This window comes from Mesoplodon bidens, assembly GCF_964165515.1.
Source record: "Mesoplodon bidens genome assembly, chromosome: 10".
Classification (NCBI taxonomy): Eukaryota; Metazoa; Chordata; class Mammalia; order Artiodactyla; family Ziphiidae; genus Mesoplodon; species Mesoplodon bidens.
In genome coordinates this window covers 78,727,570-78,742,151 of record NC_138172.1, presented here as the reverse complement: position 1 = coordinate 78,742,151, position 14,582 = coordinate 78,727,570, and positions in this window count along the sequence as shown.

Genomic DNA, 14,582 nt, shown 5'->3' with positions numbered 1-14,582 from the left:
CCACAGTTGCTAATTAAGGGAGGAGCAGCCAAAAAACCACTTGAGGCAAGATTAAAGGGACCAGAGAAGCTCATCAAGATTAGGAGACCACCTGAGATGAGATTAAGGGAGAACAAACCCTGATCACACCCCAATCTTGTCAGAGATCCCACCTTTGAACCATGTTATAGAACCCTAATCAAATCCTCCCGGGTGGGGACACATCCCCACTCATCATTTTTCAAGGCAGAAGCCTGGCGTGTCCCCCCTCTGCCTGGCAAAGCAATAAAGCTATCCTTCTCTACTTCACCCAAAACTCTTTCTCCAAGATTTGATTCAGCACCGGTGCACAGAGAGGCCGAGCTTTCAGTAACAAAGCTAGAAGCCCAAAATCAAAGTGTTCACAGAATGACCACATTCTCTCTGGAGGCTCCAGGGGAGAACCCATTTCTTTACCTTTTTCAGCTTCCAGTCCCTGTCAAAACTCCTCAAGCTGTGGTTGTACTACTCCAATCTCTGCCTTTCTGGTCACATCACCTCCTCCCTGTGTCTTATCTTCTGTCTGTCTTCTCCTTTGTGTATCTCTTATAAGGACACTTGTCATTAGATTTAGGGCCCACCCAGATAATCCAGGATAATGTCCTCATCTCAAGGTCCTTAATTGCATCTGCAAAGACTCTTCACAAAAGGTAACATTCACAGGTATCCAAGCTAAGTCCCCAATATAATATTATCTCTAGAGGAGACCATCAGGTGCTTGATGACAAGTTGACAATATTAGATCCTTTATAACCTGGAGCAGTCAGTAATTCTTTCTGACTGCTAACTTATATTCCAGTTATGGTTTTGCCTTTCCTGCATGAAGGACCTCAGCCAGCATCCTCGCCAAGATCACAAAATGAAAATATTTTTCAAAAGATTTTAAAACCCTCACAAATGATGTAAAATGACTAAGGTATGAATTTAAAATAAAAGACAAATAATTCCCAGTTGAATTCTGAATTAGAAGAAACACAAGAGCATATAAAATAGATAACCCATTAAAAGAAATAGAAGGTGAGGAGGGGAAAATTTTTACTTTATTTATTTATTTATTTTAATTTTTTAATTTTTTTTTTTTTTTGGTGGTACGCAGGCCTCTCACTTTTGTGGCCTCTTCCGTTGCGGAGCACGGGCTCCGGACGCACAGGCTCAGTGGCCATGGCTCACGGGCCCAGCTGCTCCGCGGCATGTGGGATCTTCCCGGACCAGGGCACGAACCCGTGTCCCCTGCATCGACAGGCGGACTCTCAACCACTATGCCACCAGGGAAGCCCAGGGAAAATTTTTTAATTTAAAAAAAAAACTGTACAGTTAAAAAAAGATTTTTTCTAAAAGTGAAAAATGTGGGGAACAGTCAATAAACAACTTATGGATTATAAGAATCCTTGAAGAAGAAAATCAAAGCAAGGTAAAACAATAAATACTAAAAGCCATTATTTCAAAAGGCTATTGGAAAATTAAAAAATTTAAACTATAAATTGAAAGAAGGCACTTCATAACTGAGACTATAAACCCAGAAAGATCAACAGCCAAACATATTCTTGTAAAATTACTGAACTTTAAACAAAATAAAAAATCACTTGGTCATGTAGGCAAAAAGAGAAAATAACTTATGTGGGAAAGAAAATTAGGTTGTCATCAGTTATTTTTGCAGTTAACACTTTATGCCAAAATGAAATGAAAATACAAATGAAAGAAAATGTGAGCGAAGAGTTTTACACCAGAAAAACTGACACTCAAGTATTAAGAATACTCTTCCAAGAACTCAAGGAATATAACTCCCATAAGCACCTCTTGAGAAATCAACAACAGAATAAGCTGCACACAACCAACATAACTTGAGAAATGTCAGTTTAAAATTCTAGGCATGGAAGTGAAGATCCAATAAAAGTGACTTGTAGAGTAAAACTACATGAGAGTTGAAAAAGAGTATAGTTTGTAATGGTTCCGTGTTCAGACAACGTAGATAAAGTAGAACTATTAAAACATAGGGAAAATGAGAAAAGCATGTGAAAAAAATTTAACTTTTTTCACTACTCTGACATTGATAATTATTATTATTGATAATAATGAGATTATTATTCTGATGCTACTGTGTGCTTAATGTGTGATAAAGTAAGTAGGATAACCTTTATCCTTTCATTCCTTTGTGTCCTTGAAAATCAGGATTAGCTTTGTAGAAGGATGCACATATACAGATGTAATATGCAAGAAGTAAAAAACCCTGTAGTCCTGAATGGTACCATAATTTTATGAGGTTTTCAAAAATAAATTTTATGTAAAAAATTTAGATATTTTACATGTAACAATATATTTATAGTATGCTTATTTATTTAAATATATTTATAAATAAATATACTTATTTATTTAATCCATCTAGTAGACTTCTAAGATGACTCCCAATGATCCCAGCCTCCTGTTATTCATGGCCTGGTATAACCCCTACTCTTAAGTAACTTGCTTCTAACAAAAAGATGGCAACAATGAGGGATATCACTTCTGTGATTATAGTACAAGAGATTATAGCCTCCATCTTCTTAGGAGACTCTCTATATGGCTTTGTCAGCTTGCATGGTTTGATAAAATAAGCTGCCATGTTGAAGAGGCAAGAAATTTAGGGCAGCTGCCATCCAAAGGTGAGCTAAGAAGTGAGACCCTCAGTCCAATGCATGAGGAACTGAACTCTGCCAGCAACCATGTGAGCTTGGGAGTGAATCTTCCCCAGCTGAGTCTTCAGATGGGACCCCAGCCCTGGACAACACTTTGATTGTGGTATGGTAAGAGATTTGAATAGTGTGTTCCTGAGTCCCAGTATATGGTCTATACTCAGTAAATATATTTGAAGTGAGTGAAAATGTTACAGCACATTTTTAGAATATATACAATGTAAGTAATCATTAAATTGCAATTTATTTAAGATTATGTTTAACAGGGTTTTAAGTTTCTAATAGAAAATTTAAAAAAATTCATTCTTTAAGAGTTAACCATCCTCTGAAAATTATCAGATAGAGCTTTTATGTTTAAAAAAAAAATCCTGTTCTTATGGGTTATTGATAAAATGATTGCCCAAAGAACAGGGTTGGCTGGTGAGAGTTTTCAACTGATTATGTCATTATGAATTCCTTTCATATTTGTGGAACATGTAATGCCTCTTTGTATGGAGCCATTTCTAATTATAAGGCACTTTTATACAAAAATTCAGAATGGGCTGATTGATTGCTCATCTATTTGGAAGGTGCTCAGAAGCTGGGAAGTGAAACTGAGAGATAAGTATTATTAACAGATGACCAGCTGCAGGTAAGGTACAAAATTCAGCCCATACCAAACCCTAAGGGGTTTAGTCTTCTAAATGAACTTAGATGTTAGGAGGGATATGGAGAGACATTCTGTCTTTAATACAGCAATTGTTCCTCATTAGTAAGGCTAGAAATATAATTCTCTTTGGTCATTGCTGAATCGAATCCTAGTTTTTCTTTTCCTACCCAGAGTGGGCAGTGATTGAAAAAGCACCTTCCACTATCAGCAGGAAGTATTTGAAGATGGTGGTGTTGGAAATGCATGATTTCTTAAAGAGAAGGAGTAAGTGATTTACAATTAAAAGATTTATGATAATTTCACCAAGTAAAAGGCAGACATGTTTGCTTACTTTTAAACCAAGTTAATAGTTTTACTATTTAGAAATATTTTTATATTTCATGGAATCTAGATGCTATTGACTTTAAGAGATTTCTAAGAAAAAAATGTTGCCATTTATAATTGTAAAATGCTTCCTGATTTTAGAGATGATAAAATGTGGAAGTACGTGAATTATAAAATATTGTATGAGTTACTAAATTACCAGGCCATGGATATTAACTTGGATATTTCAGGGCACACACAAAAGGTGGTCTTGCTTTTCTGTTTATGTCTGATGCAACCCATTCTATTATCTTCCAGGCATAATGCAAAAAACACTCATTCCTCTTGCTTTAGTAATTAGAAAATATTAAGTGAAACACCTTTTTTTCACTAAAAAAATGCCTGTCCTCTCAATTTTTAATGAAACTCTAGGTCCCAAGGATATAATCTGATGGTAAATGAGGGAGAAAGCTATTATCAACTTACACATGCTTCACGTAGACTACTCTTTTCACAAAGCTATGCAAAGGTATATTGTGTCTTTCTAAGGGGGATAAATGCTCATGAGATGTACATGTTTTTGACTTTTGAATGGGGGAGCTGAGCCCATTTTTACAGCTCCTATATATCCCTACACTAAGTGTAAGGTAGATAGAGATTTCAGGCATTCACAAAACTTTAGTGACCCTTGAGACCTGAACATTTGTATGAGTGAAAATTTTCCACTAAATCCAGATTTTAATGTAGTAGGCAAATGAGGTTGTAACAAAGTGTACTTAAAGGTTCATAGAGATTGCTATGAGGGACAGGTTTTAATTAAGAAAAGCTCCAGAAGGTATGTCCCTTAAAGAGGGCAAACACCAGAACTTTCCAGACTTTGATGCCTGTATCTGTTTTCTAGGGCTGCCATAACAAAGTGACACAGATTGGGTGATTTAAACTACAGAAATTAATTTTCTCATGATTCTGAAGGCTAGAAGTCCAAGATCAAAGTGTCAGCTGGGTTGGATCCTTTTTAGGGATTCTTTGGTTTAGAGATGGTTGTCTTTTCTGTCATCACATGGTCTTCCCTATATGCTTCTGTCTTCTAACCTCCTCTTCCTAAAAGGATATGAGTTATATCCAATTAGGGCCCACGTATATGACCTCATTTTACCTTAATTAACTCTTTAAAGGCACTATGTCCAAATACAGTCACATTCTGAGGTAATGGGGATAAGGACTTCAATATATGAAGTACCAAGGGATTTAGTTTTCTAAATGAATTTAGAAATTACATAACTATTTACACAGCTACTTTGGGCCTGGCCTCTGATGTTATGAGTTCAAGTGATTGTGATGTCGGTCTATTTGAGGTAACTTCTGAATTTTTGAGCCCAAGTATTCTGGACTTAGAAATGGGGTAAAACAGAAGTGGATTTAATGCTCTGGAGGGCAATTTTAGGAATTCTCAGGTATTTTCCTTATTAATCAAATAATAACACATATGGATATAGGATATATTATTCTACCCTGGTACCCAGACTCTGGCTGCTAAATTTACAACTGCACCAAGAGATTTGGTGGTAGCAATGTGGACACAGATGTAGAATCATATCAATTCAATGTCACATAAATAAATGGTTTCTTCTTTTCCACTGAATATTCAATTCAGATGAAAGCAGCTGCCTAGTTGCTTGATTTCAAAAGAACACTTGTTCAATAAATTCATAGTAAAGAGAGCAAGGAAAATCTAAGTGAATGAATAATAAGATAAATGATGTGGCGCTCCAAAAATATTTCTTTAAATGTATGTTTAAAATTTCTCTTTTGGGATTTGAATGCTTAAACAATGGTATAATACTTCATTTAATAAAAAACACATAATAAGGGAGCTAGTAATTATTAGGACAACGAATTCCTGATTACCACTAGTCAGCGTTATGGAAGTCTACAGGAATTAAAGTTCTAAAGCATGAATACATTAGCAGCAATTTCACACTTTGTTAGATTGACTTCAAAATTCTGAAAGGCAATGTTGATATCGAAGATTTTCCTTGAAATACAATACTGCCTACCTTTCTGAGTTATTATTCCTCGATACATTAAAGGCAGAAGAGGTCTGCCGTATTTATCCTATTCCGTCTGATTTCTTCAATACTCCAGAAAATTATGAGTGCCTAGAAAATAGAGCTGCCCTGCTTCACTTTTGCTCTAAATCTTAATTTACCTTTCTATTTGTATCCCTGATGAAAGACTGCTCCTGTGTTTACTATTTTAGTTTCTGATACTTGAGTGCTTTTAGTTAAATGAAATAACAACCTTTTAAAAAAAACCTAGCTCTATAGCCTTATTTGATCATCAGGCTTTCCCACTATAGAGGCTTTATTATTCACAACTTAAAATCATACAATTACCTTGGCTCTTTGAAGAAAAGATATACTATAAAATAGAGGTGTTGGGGAGATTTCACTAAGAGGAAATTTCAAGGAGGTACTATTCGGCTCAATAGAATGTAAATCCAAAGGACAATTGGGTTTTAAATATAAAATCATAACTCCAGTTACAATCAGAGAATGTTATTACTAGAAGAGACTGATACACCAATTTGCTACTTTAACAGATGAGAAAACCGAGGTCTAGAGAGATTGATGGCTTATTCAATTAAGAGACTTTGAGACTTATTGTAGGAAACTGCAAATTGTGAGTTTTTATAGGTACTCTTCTTTCACTTAAAAAAAATGCCTCCAGCTAATAGAAAAAAATTGATTTCATTTGGATTAAAACTATCGAGATATTATTGGAGGCTGTGAATACGTAGTTCAATGTAGTTCAGATAAAAATATATGTAAAATATTAATTTAACAATCTCTTAATTACTCCTCTTTTAGATTGTTGTTTAAAAAAATCATTTGTAACTCTAATCTCTCAAAAGATATTAAGGACTGTTTTGTCCATTTATTTTTGGCCTGTGTCTTTGATGTAGCTTCCACGTGGTAAAGTGAATTTACAATTGCTCCTATGTGAAACCATACAGATAAACTCAAAATCAGGATGCAAAAACATTGCTAGTGGGCTTCCCTGGTGGCGCAGTGGTTGAGAGTCCGCCTGCCGATGCAGGGGACACTGGTTCGTGCCCCGGTCCGGGAAGATCCCACATGCTGCAGAGCGGCTAGGCCCGTGAGCCATGGCCGCTGAGCCTGTGCATCCGGAGCCTGTGCTCTGCAACGGGAGAGGCCACAGCGGTGAGAGGACTGCATACCGCAAAAAAAAACAAAAAACAAAAAAACATTGCTAGTAATTCTATTCTGTGGTATATTTTAATAGCGCATTTACCCTCTGCAATTGGATCAAGAGGGTATTTGTTCTGCTCTATAACTCAGGAAATACACCCCCCACAAACTAAACCACCTGAAAATTCATTCCTAATTCTCTTTTCTGCCAGAACAAAAGGATATGGAATTGTTTTCCACATGTTTGGTGAGGGGAAGAAAAAGAACAAATGAATATGCAAAACAAGTGTGAACAAATGAACAAGATACATAAAAGTTATAGATGAGTGAAGGGTATTAAATTAGATCAGCAGTCCACAACCTTTTACGCACCAGGGATGGGTTTTGTGGAAGACAATTTTTCCACAGCCGGCGTGGGTGGGGGGGGCAGGGGGGAGTGGGGGGGATGGTTCAGGTGGTAATGCGAGTCTTGGGGAGCGGCAGATGAAGCTTCGCTTGCTCACCTCCTGTTGTGCAGCCAGGTTTCTAACCGGCCAAGGACTGGCGCCGGTCCATGGCACGGAGGGTTGGGGACCCCTGGATTAGAGGTTGTCATATGTAAAGCTCTTGTGTTTTTCCCAACTCTGAATCATTTAAAAGGTAGAACTTTTAATTGATGGAGATGAAACAATGGGCTGTATTAATGATAAAGCTCATACTTGATTACTAATTGCATCTTAAGCGTGTGGTCCCAATATGTTCTTGTTTCGAAATCCAAGAATTTTTCAGGATAAATGAACCAGATGCAGGTAACTAATAGAGAACCTCGGGCTTCACAATGTTGGGATACTGAGAGCATGAGGGGACGGAGCTGGTCAGATGAAAACTGCTTGCTCTGTCTGGGCAGCTGGTTTCTAGAAATAAGGAAAGAGGAAGGGGTCTGATCTGCAGGTGCTAATTTCTACTCCCAAAGACACCACCAGAATTCACCAGAAAGAAGGAAGTGAGTGAACTGGGACAGGATAGAATCATAACTGGTTAAGATCTCTTGACACAGAAACAAGAAGCAGAGTTAGATTCCTTGTGAGAGAAAGAGAAAGCTAGTTGCAAGGAAAAGGCCTGTTAACAAGTCCCAGTGAAACATATCCTGGGTTCCCACAGCATCAAACTCACAGCAAATTGGTTTTTTTTTTTTTTTTTTTTTTTTTTTTTTGCGGTATGCGGGCCTCTCACTGTTGTGGCCTCTCCCCGTTGCGGAGCACAGGCTCCGGACGCGCAGGCCCAGCGGCCATGGCTCACGGGCCCAGCCGCTCCGCGGCATACGGGATCCTCCCAGACTGGGGCACGAACCCGTATCCCCTGCATCGGCAGGCGGACTCTCAACCACTGCGCCACCAGGGAGGCCCCACAGCAAATTGTTGATTCAATTAAAGATTAACTATGACAAGATTTCATCGCTATCTTTGATGTTACTCTCCTAATATTTTTTGTATTTTAGTAGAGAATTGGTATGAACTGAGGAAACAAAATTTAGAAGGAGTTCAATTTTAAAGATGAAATGATTACAATCTTGGAAGTAGTACCAGCTCCCATAAAAAAAAAGGAAAATTTAAAAATGGAAAAAATTGAGGTATTAAAAATATATACATTAGAAAATAAATTCATCCATATTTCCAAACCCAATTGTTTCACTAATTAAGTATTATTTTGTATATTTCCAGTTTTTTCCTCTGAGAATATATAGTCTACATTCATAAAAATTTTGTGAATATACAGTTTATATTCATAAAAATTTTATATATGCATATATATAACCAACTAGAACTACAGAAAGATAGATATAGATATATTGTACCTACAGATATAGAAATATATAGATACAGATTTTGTGTCTTCACCATTTCAAATTAAGCCTATATTCTATTCATACTTGATGTGTCTTAAAACCCTAATAAGGTATAGGCTATAATGACCAGGAAATATTTATTTTTAATTCAACATATACAGAAGCCTGTGCTACACAGTGATGTTGGCGATAACAAAACACAGAAATCACAACGGTTGCTCCGAAAGAGTTTACAATTAGGGGGGTGGGAAGTAAACATATATCTGAAAACAAAAACTCATATAGAAAGTAGGAGGTAGTTAATGTCAAATGAGAGGTAAAATAAGTGTAAAGAATTTAGAAGGGGACTTCCCTGGTGGTCCAGTGGTTAAGACTCCACACTCCCAATTCAGGGGGCTGGAGTTCAATCCCTGGTCAGGGAACTAGATCCTGCATGCTGCAACTAAGACCTGGCGCAGCCAAATAAGTAAATACGTAATTAAAAAAAAAGAATTTAGAAGGAAATGGAAAATGTCCTGTAGATTAGGATGGTCTAGCAAGGCTTCGTGGAAGAGTCAGGGCTTAAACTCAGTCCTGAAGGATTACTATGGTTAATGTAAGTGGAGGGGCAGTAGAGGGAATCCAAATAAGAAATACTGATACAATAAAAGTACACAACAATTCTCTCTTTGTGGTAAACATTTAGTAGACCTGCTTGATTAGAAGAGGGAAGGAAGAGAGAAAGAGAGAGAATGTAATGAGGAACAACATATATGTTATATTCATCCATCCAGCCATCCATCTATCCATTCATCTATCCATCCATCTACCAAGCACATAGTTAGGGAGTTAGGTAAGGCACAGAGCTAGCATTTGAACTAGGGTTGCTGTGCATTCAAGCTTATATCCTTTTTATAAGTATAAAAAGTTTTCAATACATGTTTGCAAGAGCTGAGTTGTGGATGTAGAGATAGTGAGTTTCTTTATTCTCTTTTCCAAGAATTAACTTGATACGTTTAACAGATGTAGGTCAAGAAAGCAATGCTAAAGAAAGAAAAAAAGCTATGTGAGCAGACATGTGTTGGTATATGTATATGTGTTGAGTATGTGTACAAAAGAGGAGAAGGTCATTCAGCCATTGTTAACCACATCCATGTCAAAAGAAGTAATGAATTATCTTCTTCAGCACTGTATTTGCTTTCTGATTTGTACAAGATTTCTTCTGTTCCATTAGTCCTTTGAAGTGCTGCTCACCAAGGAGATTATAAGGTGGGAAGAAAGAGAGGATGAATGAACGTATGAGCAATCTTCATCATAAGGAGAAACAGCTCTGAGCACACTTCATGCTGAAAGCAGATGGGGGAAGGTAGATAGAAGCTGTACATGTGTTCAAATTTTCAGTATCATTGGTTTTATACAGTCCTTTGAAAGATCACAGAAGTACTCTGTGCCCAAGTATGGACATCTGTAGAATTACATAGGGACTGAGTAAGAGGATAATTAGACTATATGTAAATACCCAGTGTATAGTATTTAAAAGTTGATTGGGGGGAAAATGTCTCATCTTTGTATATAAAAAATAATGATGTATTTTTGTTTGTCAGAATCTACATGATGATTGAGATGTGCAGATGGATAGACTGTAGGAAGAATAAAAGGGCAGGTAAGTACAGGTTTATTCATATACCACAGATTAAAGTAAGAACAAGAAAGGCACACGTGTTTGATTCTGACTTAAATCATTAATGTGACTTAACAGTGCAGAGAATAGTACATGAGTTCTCTGTTTTAGATTTCTAAAATGTTCTACTTCTGCTATGATGAGTTGAAATCCTCCTATTCTGCTCCCACAAAACATTTATAATACATTAAAGTAAATGATTGTTTCACAGGTGTTATCTGGGGAACTAAGGTGAAATTGAAGAAAAAAAAATCAAATCTCTCAACTCTGTTACTATTCCCCTCCACACCATGTTCTTCAAAGCTACCTTATATTCTGCTCCTCATTTTGCACTGGTGTTTTCTTTCTCCTTTATCGCTGGAGCCTGCTCTGAAGGACTACTCTTACTTCTCCTCCCTGTAATAACAGGAACCTGGAATATCAAGAATAGTAGCCACCACAGAAGACCTAAATAGACATTTTTCCAAAGAAGACATACAGATGGCCAACAGGCACATAAAAAGATGCTCAATATCACTAATCATTAGAGAAATGCAAATCAAAACTACAATGAGGTATCACCTCACACCTGTCAGAATGGCCATCATTAAAAGTCTACAAATAACAAATGCTGGAGAGGGTGTGGAGAAAAGGGAACCCTCCTACACTGGTGGTGGGCATCTAAATTGGTACAGTCACTATGGAGAATAGTATGGAGGTTCCTCAAAAGTCTACAGTTGCTATATGATCCAGCAATCTCACTCCTGGGCATATATCCAGATAAAACTATAACTCAAAAAGACACATGTACTTCTATGTTCATAGCAGCACTTTTCACAATAGCCAAGACATGGAAACAACCTAAATGTCCATCGACAGGTGAATGAATAAAGAAGATATGGTAAATGTATACAATGGAATATTACTCAGCCATAAAAAATGAAATAATATCATTTGCAGTAACATGGATGAACCTAGAGATTATCATACTAAATTAAGTCAGAAAGAGAAAGACAAATACCATATGATATCACTTATATGTGGAATCTAAAATATGACACAAATAAACTTATCTAAGAAATAGACTCACAAACATAGAGAACAGACTTGTGGTTGCCAAGAGGGAGGGTGAAGAGTGGGAGAGGGATGGATTGGGAGTGAGTTTGGGATGAGCAGATGCAAACTATTATACAGAGAAAGGATAAACAACAGGTTCTACTGTATAGCACAGGGAACTATATTCAGTATCTTGCAATAAACCATAATGGAAAAGGACATGAAAAAGAATATATATATATATGTATAAATGAATCACTTGGCTGTACAGCAGAAATTAACACAACATTGTAAATCAACTATAGTTAAATAAATTTTTAAAAAAGAATAATAACCACCGGGACTCCGTGTAACTACATTCCACCTGAATAATTGAACACCTTGAAATCACTATGCTGTTGACTGTGGCAGAGGTTCTTCTGTTCCCTGGTGATCTGGTGCTAGTTTATCACTATGGGCAAGGAGACCACCTGAGTTCTGTTTTCTTCCTACTGTTTAGTAGGTTAATTTCAACAAACATTATAAAAATATTACTGACCCATCTATAAGAATTCTTTTCAGTTTTCATTCATTTTCTACTCTATTTGTTTTTCTCGGTTTTTTTAAAGCCTTTTGGCTTTTCTGTGGTTCTTAACAGGGATAGAGAAGAGCTAATTAAATTCAGTGATGCCCTCTCTCTTTAAACATCATAAAATGAGTTTGTAGTAGGAGGTTGGGGCAAAAAGACGATGTCTTTTGCATACAGGCTCATGCGTGTTGCTGATACAAAACATCTGGGGATTTACTCTGTATTTCAGTTAAGCATTCTATTAGAAACCAGGTTTGGTATTGTTACTCACATTTGAATGATACTGTGGTTTTCTACCAGGGTCTGGGATTTTACCCTACTTATGAGCTAATAACTTAGCTTGTTATAGCTGCATGGATGCTGGCAGATGATCTGAAATTCAAAGATCAGAGACAATGATTTATTAGTTACAGCACAGCGAGCATGCAGTGAAGTTCCATGAGGTGAGGGGGCGAGGCCCAGTTAGATGTTATCCTTGCAGCAAGTTCACAGTCCAAAAACTGTAAACTTGGGGAATCACAGCTTTCATAGTGAGCCTCTGTGTCTTGGTAGAGACTCAGCCCTAAGTAATGTCCTGAGTAAAGAATGATCAGGGACTTGCATTCTTGTCATATCCAACAAAAGTGGGCATGGATACTCAATACTCATGCCAGATTACAACTCTTCCAATATACTTTAACTTCAATTTCAGTAAGAATTTCTTAGAGGCTTTGTTTAAAATCCATATTCCTGGATACAACATAGAGAGATTTTAATTCAACAGTTCTCGGATACTGCCAAAGAAACTGCATTTTTATTATAATCAATTACAATCAATAATGCAGATAGTTTTTCCTAGAAGTGTTTTATTGCCTCTAAATTGCTTTCCTATACATGGTATCATTAACAATTGAGGTAGATGTTCTGTATGTACAGGCATGCCAGTTGTAGAAAAAAAGAAACACCCCTCAACCAACCTAAACATACTGTGTATTCCATAGTCCAGGATTAACATGTGGATGGCTATGTCTTATCGTAGCATATATAAAAAAAGCTAACCACATCAGAGAAATTATACTAAATCACCATATTCAGCAATGAGTTCACAATGTTAGTAGCTCTCTGTAAAATGTTTTAGCCAAGGCAAGAGCCAGGAAGAGGTGTGAGAGGAATCAATGGGTCTGAGTCAGATGGAGATGGAATGTTCCCCTTTTCAAAAACAGGTGGTTATTAGAATAATTGTTTGAAAGAAAAAAAGACCAATAGCTTAAATGTTTGAGATCTGTTTTTGAGCTGATTCTCCTACAAAGAACAAAACTTTGGGAAAATCAGAGAATCTCTGTTAATTCATCTGTAAAACAGAAATTATATCTTTCTTGCCTGGGAGGTGGTGTGACTCCGAGGAGAAAATGTGTCTAAAGCGTCTTGTCAATTGGATAGTGATATGCAGATGAAAGCAATGCTGATCATTTTATTCATGGTATCTTTTGCTTTTTAGGAAAAATGCAGCCTCCTCTTCTTGACAAATACAGGACATGAGAATATATCTTTTTCAGTGGCTTGACCAAAGTAGTAAACAGTATCTGATTAACCTGAATATCTTTCAAATAGAATTTCAATTACAGGCATACCTCAGAGATGTTGCAGTTCAGTTCCAGACTTCCCTAATAAAGCCAATATTGAAATAAAGTGAATTACATGGACTTTTTGTTTTTTCAGCACATATAACAGTTATGTTTACACTACACTGTAGTCTTAAATGTGCCATAGCATTTATTCTAAAAGAACAATGTACATACCTGAATTTAAAAATATTGCCAAAAAGTGTCAAAACAATTACTGTAGTAACAGTGTAAGATCACTGATCATAGATCACCATAACAAATATTGAAAAAGTTTGAAGTGTTGTGTGAATTATCCAAATGTGACACAGAAACACAAAGTGAGCAAATGCTATAGGCAAAATCATGCCCACAGACTTGCTCAGTGCAAGGTTGCCACAAACCTTCAAACTGTAAAAAACATACAGCAAATACTGTGTTTTTACTGCAAATTGCAATAAATCAAAGTGCAATAAAACAACGTGTGCCTGTATGCTATTCCAGTGCTACCAAGGGATCTCAGCTGTTAGAAAAGTCTCCATTTATGATAAATTTTCATTGAGAATTACTATTAATCAACAGTGTATCCATCATTGCATTTTTCCACTTGACAAAATTAAAATTAGATGAATTTCATTTTATTCACTTGGAAATAACTTCAATATGTGCGAACAGCTACTCATCCAGAAGGCCCAGTGTTTTAGTATGATTCTTTCCCCTCAACTCTTGGTCTTTGAGCCTTTTTGTGTTAATTTGCCAGTTTAGAATAAAGTGGTGGCACCACTGGTAAACAAATTACTCTTTGTTTAATAATTTCAGGGTGCACATTAGGAGCTCAGGAAGATTTTGTTCTTATGGTTTCTTCCCAAGTACAAATGGCCATGATATAACAGCCCTGCTGTATGTAGTCATGTATGTTGAACAAGAGGCATCATGTTTGATAACTGTTTGCTGTGAGAGAATTCATTTCAACAAAGCTGTTCATGAAAAGCAGGTACTTTAGTGCCAATTCTGGATGGTTGAATGGGTCTCTACCATAATATCTTCTGCCAGGGATTCTCAA